The 8,061-nt window shown below is 42.8% G+C and overlaps 1 non-coding gene across 1 annotated transcript; it reads right to left on the reverse strand.

The window, feature by feature from the left end:
• Positions 1–4,291: 4,291 nt before the first annotated feature.
• Positions 4,292–4,363, reverse strand: TRNAE-UUC. The gene has a single exon. It is a non-coding gene; the product is annotated as a tRNA-Glu (tRNA).
• Between the last annotated feature and the right edge of the window lie 3,698 nt (positions 4,364–8,061).

Raw genomic sequence — 8,061 nt, forward strand, 5'->3', positions numbered from 1 at the left:
AAGCTGGGATGAAGAGAGAGAGTGGCATAGACATATATACACTACCAAATGTAAAATAGCTAGCTAGTGGGAAGCAGCCACATAGCACAGGGAGATCAGCTCAGTGCTTTGTGACCACATAGAGGGGTGGGATAGGGAGGGTGGGAGGGACTTGCAAGAGGGAGGGGATATGGGGATATATGTATACATATAGCTGATTCACTTTGTTATACAGCAGAAACTAACACAACATTGTAAAGCAATTATACTCCAATAAAGATGTTAAAAAAATATCCTAAACAAAACAAAAAAACCCACTCGATTTAGATGTGCCAGACGTGCCAAGATGTTTTTTTTGTTTTGTTTTGTTTTGTTTTTCGGTACGCGGGCCTCTCACTGTTGTGGCCTCTCCCGTTGCGGAGCACAGGCTCCCGACGCGCAGGCCCAGTGGCCACGGGCTACGGGCCCAGCCGCTCCGCGGCATGCGGGATCCTCCCGGACCGGGGTACGAACCCGTGTCCCCTGCATCAGAAGGTGGACTCTCAACCACTGCGCCACCAGGGAAGCCTGCCAAGATGTTTTTTAATCACAGTGCCAAATCAACCACTCCCCGCTGCGTGCTCTTTGTTTTTCTGCTGGTTTTTTTTTTTTTTTTTTGGTTTGCTTTTTAATTTTTTTCTTTATATTTTTGGCTGTGTTGGGTCTTCGTTGCTGTGCGCGGGCTTCCTCTAGTTGCGGTGAGCAAGGGCTACTCTTCATTGCAGTGCGTGGGCTTCTCATTGCGGTGGCTTCTCTTGTTGTGGAGCATGGACTCTAGGCACACAGGCTTCAGTAGTTGTGGCATGAGGGCTCAGTAGTTGCAGCACACAGGCTCTAGGGTGCACAGGATTCAGTAGTTGTGGCTCAAGGTCTCTAGGGCGTGGGCTCAGTAGTTGTGGCACACGGGCTTAGTTGCTCCATGGCATGTGGGATCTTCCCAGACCAGGGATTGAACCCGTGTCCCCTGCACTGGCAGGCGGATTCTTAACCACTGCGCCACCAGGGAAGTGCCCTCTGCGTGTTCTTTGAATGACCACCTCCCATGCCCAGCACAGATGACTGCACATGGGTGAACACCTGACCCAGGGGTGTCGGATCACCCTTGGGTCACAGTCAGTCCACAGGCTGGAATGAAAAGATGAGCTGGGCCTATCAGATCCCCACTCTTAGGAATTTGCTTTGGAAAACAGTGACCCAGTTGGCAACAGTAACTTAAGGTGAAAAGTTGTGATGTAGGAAAGGAAAGAAGAGGCCATTGTGGCCATGTCATGGGCAAGCCAAAGCTAAAAGGGAGCAGAAGCTTTGAGTGAGAAGACAGAGCAAGGTAGTCAGTTTAGAGGGGAGAACGAGGCAGAAATAAAGTCACAGAAAGGTTTCAAGTGTAGGAAAGCTCTGTTTTATACTACATGGTGTCTTATTTATCACTCATTAGGAATCTACTTGACACAATCTCTCCGGTGTTCTATGTTCTTCGGTGATTTCTTTTGGTTATAAGAGTAACTATGGCTAGGGTGATGTTCCCCTGATATTTGGGGAGGGGTTTATAACTTGGTCTGATTTGAAAGAACATTCTCTCCAGTCTCACTATGACTAAGGCAAGTCCGCGCCCAAATACCTGAGGGTTGTGCCCATACACGCTGCAATTGAGATAACGTAACCTCAGGTGCTATTTATCTGAAGGGCTCCCAAGCTGCTGAGCTCCTGGCAGCTGTTCAAGAAGAAGGAACACCCATACTTGGGAAGGAATAGTAGCTCCCATGGTAAGCACAAGACCTATAAGTAGAAGCCGTAACACCTTGCAAGCTGACTGCCAGCTCTCACGGTCTCAGATAAGCGATTAGCTTTTACTCAGTCCCTTGTAGCTGAATAGGACACAGGGGGTGAGGCACAGGGAGTGTGTATTTAGCACAAGTGCTCAGTGAGGCTCTGTGCATTGTGGTGCAAGATACCAATGAGTCCTGCCTAGGTAGAAGGAGACAGGTACAGCCTAAATGATTGTCAAAGCCCTCCAAAGGCTGAGCAATTTGTGTGATTACCCTTCACCTCTCCTCTCAATTGGGCACAACTCTGACCTCTAAATTTCACCACAACGTTCTCTGTGCCCCTGGAGTGCTGTTCGCTGCCTTGGTTTCTTCATCTGCAGAATACGGTTCTCAGTGCCTGTCTCCAAAGGAGAATCAGTTGGCTCAAGCCCGAGATAGGTGTTGAAAATATCGATCAACGGTCACAAAATCTCATTACGACAATCACAAAAGGTTTCCCAATGCCTTCTGTTTTCCTGGAATATTTTTTTTTTAAATCACTTACAACTTGAAATAAGCTCAGGTAATGTTTCTCAAACTGAGATTCACAAGTTCTGAAAGAATTTTTTGATTTGGGGTTTTCCTTAAGACTATGATCTAAGAAAAGTAATATGAGTGTTCTGGACCATTGGGATGACCACCTTGTAACCAAACGCTGTCCAGAATTCAGCATCTACATCTGTGTCTCCAAGAGACCCTGCGCTACACCCTCAGTGTCATATATTATACAACACTGTACACACACTGTATACAAGGCAAAGTACTAAATGGATTGGACCACCAATATAATGGATCAATGGATAGAAACCCAACAGTAAAAGCTAAAAATAACAGCAGGGACCACAATGAAGCGTCAAATAATGATCCATCATATTCAAGATGGAAAGAATCAAGTCAACCAGTGAAATGTAAAACAACTAAACACGTATGTTATTAAACCCAACATCAGCCATTTTGTTTCCATAACATACCATCTGTTGCTCATTTAAATTTTACTTATTTTATAAATATGGATGTTTAATTGATAAATGTCTTTTGGTGCTATGTCTGTTTAAGGGTCATAAACCTAAGAAGTATATACCTAGTTTTGTGTGTGTCTATATTTAAGTAATGTTACTTAAAAGTAATAGTAATTTGAGTCATCACTTGGGCTACTAAGAACTTTTTCCATGAAAAGCCGTCCGTACGTTAATTTGAAAAACACTGAATTAAGGGATTAGCTGGGTTTTGTATATTAAATAGAAAATCTCATTCTAATGTTAGCTATTATAAAGGAGTTTTGTCAGTAACTTTCAAGCGGAGATTTAAAGCTGGTGGATCTTCCTAATGTTATTCAAATGCACATTAATTCATTTCAGTGCACATTAATTCATACAGTCACTCATTGATTCATCGAACATTGAATAGCTACTATTAACAGGCACTGTGCGGGAATAACAATGAGTAATATGGTAGTATTTTTACCTTCAGGCTTCACGGCATAGTTGATAAACCTAAGAAATGCCCAGTAGAAATCTGTTTGCCTGGAAATCAGTAGACACCTCTTTGGGGAGAAAAACTCTAACGGTACGTGTTCACCTCTGAGTGTGTCTACCCTATTAGTAGAATGACCAAATATGTTATTTAATCCTGTCCTGTTCACCTATTCCTATGATAGCACCATACTGTTCTAATCAAAAAAAGTTTATGATATATTTTTAAACGTGGGCAAGTCCTACATCATTATTCTATTTTTTCAGGATTTTCCTAGATACTCCTACATGTTGTTTTTTTTTCAGGTGAACATTAGAACATTTTTGTCGAGTTCTCCCTAAAATCCCATTGGCATTTTTCATTAGGAATGTGTTAATAATCAGCTTAATTGAGGAGATTGACTTATTAATATTGTGTCTTCAGTGGTAGAAATATAGAAAATGTTTCTCCATGTATTCAAATCCTCCTTTCCATGTCAAAAAGAAACTGTTTTTTTCTAAATATAAGTCTAGCACATTTCTATCCCCATGTATTTTATGTTTTGTGTGTATGTATGTCTTGTGAATGGGATCTCAATTTTTATTACATTTTCCATTAATTGCTTGCATATAGAACAGTACTGATCTACATAATTATTTTGTAACTGATCCCCCTAAATGCTTATTAGTTCTGATAACTGAGTAATCCCAAGTCTTTTCACCTGAATTCCCCAAATGGTAGATGCCATTTTAACTGATGTAATTAACTCAATTTCTTTAAATCTCTTATTTTGCCATTACTTGCATTTGGTTCCTTAATATGGTATTTGTTGTAATATAAACAAATTTGGATAAACAATTTTATCAATAAAATCGATTCTCTAGGATGACGTATCATGCTTATTTCCCAGTATGTTCATTCCAATTTGACAAACATAGTTTTTCACCTGCTTCCCTTGGTTTAGACAGTCTTGTTTTGTTTTTTTGGGGGGCCGTGCAGGGCAGCTTGTGGGATCTTAGTTCCCCAACCAGGGATTGAACCTGGGCCACAGCAGTGAAAGTGCCAAGTCCTAACCACTGGACCACCAGGGAACTCCTAAAACAGTTTTCTAATTTTTAAATTAGGATTATTTCATCTCCTTTCAAATACGTAAATCTCGCAAAATATCTTATTATAAAACAGCAATGTAACAGGTTCTAAAATATTTATGCTACACTTTACTTAGTCAGATGCCTTACATTAACTTTTAATTTAGTGATAACATTGAGTAATAACACACTGTTTCAGATTTCCAAACAGTGACAGGTCCAAAGCAAAAATCTGGTTGCTAATCGGCTGCCCATGTGCCATGTCAAACTCTGGTTTCGAGCAGCAGAATTTGGCATTTTCATTCTGCTTGCTCACTGCCCTGGCCCAAGGAAATGAGTTGGATGAGTGCCCTTCTTTTTTATTCAGAGATGCCATAGATTAATTGTAAAGACTTCCTTTCATCTACATAACAGAATGGGTTCAGATAGCCTTTTAAGCTATTATCTGCAGTTTGGAACTTTGTGCTGGAAAGTCATAGCATTTATACAAAAGAGGTCTGTTAGAAACAGTGAACAATGAGAGTTTGACATTTTTCTCCTTCTGCCTCCAGAAAAAAACCAAAGCAACTATTTGATTACATTTATGTATTTCATAAAAGAATGTGGGGTTATATTCAAATGCCAGCAAACCTCATGGAAATGACAAAACTCTGCAGCTCGTTTAAGTGGGCATTCTCATTAATACCTCACTCCCATCGAGCTGATGGAAGGAGAGCGGCAGCAAACTATTCCATGTGCTCTATTCATCACTCAAACTGTGTACTTGTTTAAATGTAAGAAAAATAAGAAGCCATGCCCAATCTAGGATGAAACTCAGCCTCCTTTTGTAAGGGGGGGGCAGCAAGGAAGGGGGAGAACAGTAAATAGTGTGCAACACATTTAGGATTTTGGCTGAAATAAGGCAATGTGTGCAAATACTTTAAACAGAAATTAAATCTAAAAAAATTTCTTTTGCCCTTCCTCGTAAGGACTTCTAGGTTACATCAGTTTTTTTCTGTTTCCTCTCTTGACTTCATTGATTTTGTGTGAGCCTGCATGTGTGCACATTCTTTGAATATAAATTGCTTTAATTAAAAACCACCTGAGCCAGAGCATTCAGTTCTCAGTTTAACAGGGTGAAGATTTAGCAGAAGGGCTTTCACATCCCAGATGTCCTTCCAAAGGAGCTGTGATTTTCCAGGACAATCTTTTCTTTGAACCCAACATGAAAACACGTTAGAGCTCTTTTTGGAACAAAGAAATATACATAGGAAATAAAGACATTGTTTTATCAAATCCTCATCTTCTACTCTGACGTAAGCTGGCTAGGAAAGAAAGTGTCTCCTTCCCAAGAGGAAAGTGGATCGAGTCTGTTTTCTCCATACCTAATCCTGCCCCACCTGACTGGTATTATAAAAACGTAGAAGCGAGTTTTACCATTTTCTCTTCCCTGGAGTTTCATCCCTGTCTCCCCTCATTTATCCAGCACAGGCTGTGAGCCCACAGCCACTGAGCCAGTGTGAATCATGGCCTGGGTAACCAGGGTTGCGTCTGAGCTCCTTTATCTGGACTCTTCTGACATTTTTTTTTTTTTTTTTTTTGCGGTAGGTGGGCCTCTCACTGCTGTGGCCTCTCCCGTTGTGGAGCACAGGCTCCGGACACGCAGGCTCAGCGGCCATGGCCCATGGGCCCAGCCGCTCCATGGCACGTGGGATCTTCCCGGACCGGGGCACGAACCCGTGTCCCCTACATTGGCAGGCGGACTCTCAACCACTGTGCCACCAGGGAAGGCCTCTTCTGACATATTATTAATCATATTTATTTAAGCTGATTTGGCCCCATTCTAGGATGAGGAAGATCTTTTGCTGTCCGAGTCTGGGCTGCTCAGAACACAGAGGAGAGCAAAAACCCCATCTTTCCTCCACCACATCACGCCCCAAAGGCCACCTGGCTAAGACCAATTCAGGGTACACTCATCCAGGGTGTTCTGTCTACATTGTGTCCTCTGACACACATGGTGTGTTTGTGGTGGCCCTCAAGCTCGCCACTGCATAAACCAAGAATCCGACTTCTCCGCCTCTTTCAGAGCTCACCCATTGCCCCAAATAATCCCTCTCCACCCACAGACCCAACTGTAGGTTTGCAGCAACGAGGTCCTTGCTGCATCCCATTGCCTCTGAGGTCTTTCCAGTACCTCCTTTCGGGGGTCTCTCTAGCTTCTTTGCCCTCTGGATTCTCTACATGCAATCCAGTCCTTGCTCTCCCTCTACCTGTGTGGACTTGATGCCAACCCTACCTTCAGTTTTGGACACAAACTCTAGCCCATTCACTTCCAGAGGCTTGGGCCCCGTCTGCCGGATGCCTAATAAAGACATGCTTCAGGACGTAAGTTAAGACGATGCGATGCACAGAATGCCCAGATTGTGCTCACTGTCTCAGAGTTTGTTCTCATCCTAATATCAAGAGTAACAAAAGTCTAGTCATGCTACTTAACAGTCTGGTATCTGAGGACATCTAAGGAATATCCAAACCAAGTGTTGACAAAAATCACATGGTTCAGTTTTTATGAAACTAGCCAGGCACTTCAGTAGATTAAAAAAAAAGGTATTACTGAGCCTGCGTGTCTGGAGCCTGTGCTCCGCAACAAGAGAGGCCGCGATAGTGAGAGGTCCATGCACCGCGATGAAGAGTGGCCACCGCTTGCCACAACTAGAGAAAGCCCTCGCACAGAAACGGAACCCAACACAGCAAAAATACATAAATTAATTAATAAACTCCTACCCCCCCCAAAAAAAAGATATGTAATACACTGCCACTTTGAAACTTTTAGATTAGAGTTTAAATATTTTTCTACACTTATTGAGCACCTACTCTGTATGCCAGGTGGTGGACGAGGCACCAGATAACAAAAGTGAATGAAGACACAGTTGGTTAGCCCAGGAACTTTACAACGTCATAGGGGAAATGAGACATAAACAAATAGCAGTGGTGCTCTAATAGATGTGAGCCCTTAGGACAGCGGGGACCCATGGCAGAGCTTAAGAGATCCTGAGTGGTGGGGTTAGGTCATTCTCCAAAGATTTATCAAAGGCCTAGTTTGTTCCCAACATTAGGAATAGAGTTAAAAGACAGTCCTGGTTTTCAAGTTGCTCATCATCTACTAGGAGAGCAAGATAAATAGATGAATACAGAACAATGTGATACAGGGTATAATAGGGATATATATGGGATACAGTAGAACTCAGAGAAGGAGGTCCAACCATAGTGATTCAAGATATGCAACTGACCAATCAGAACTAAGTCCAGCCATGAACGATTGGCTCCATAAATGGCTATACCAGCTGATTAGGAAGGAACCCTGTCCCTAGCCCAGTCTGGATGGCCAGGGGGCTTCCTGAAAATCAGGAAGTGATGCTTGATTAGACACTTGAAGGACAAGTAGAAATTGGCCAGGCAAGGTCATTTCAGACAGAGGTGACAGCACAAATGCTTGGTGGAGTGAGAGCACAGTGCATAACCAGGAGAATCAGCATGCCTTCACCAAACACCCCCAGTGAGCACCCCGTGGGGCTTATCAGAATCAGGCCCTGTGAAATGAGACAGCCTGCTTGTTGAAACCATCTAGAAGCCATCAGAAGTGACATTTGAAGATAGTCAGGACTGGAAACAACACACACACACACACACACACACACACACACACACACACACACACACACACA

Source organism: Monodon monoceros, unplaced genomic scaffold, assembly GCF_005190385.1.
Source record: "Monodon monoceros isolate NGI ecotype Baffin Bay Population unplaced genomic scaffold, NGI_Narwhal_1 Super_Scaffold_16, whole genome shotgun sequence".
Classification (NCBI taxonomy): Eukaryota; Metazoa; Chordata; class Mammalia; order Artiodactyla; family Monodontidae; genus Monodon; species Monodon monoceros.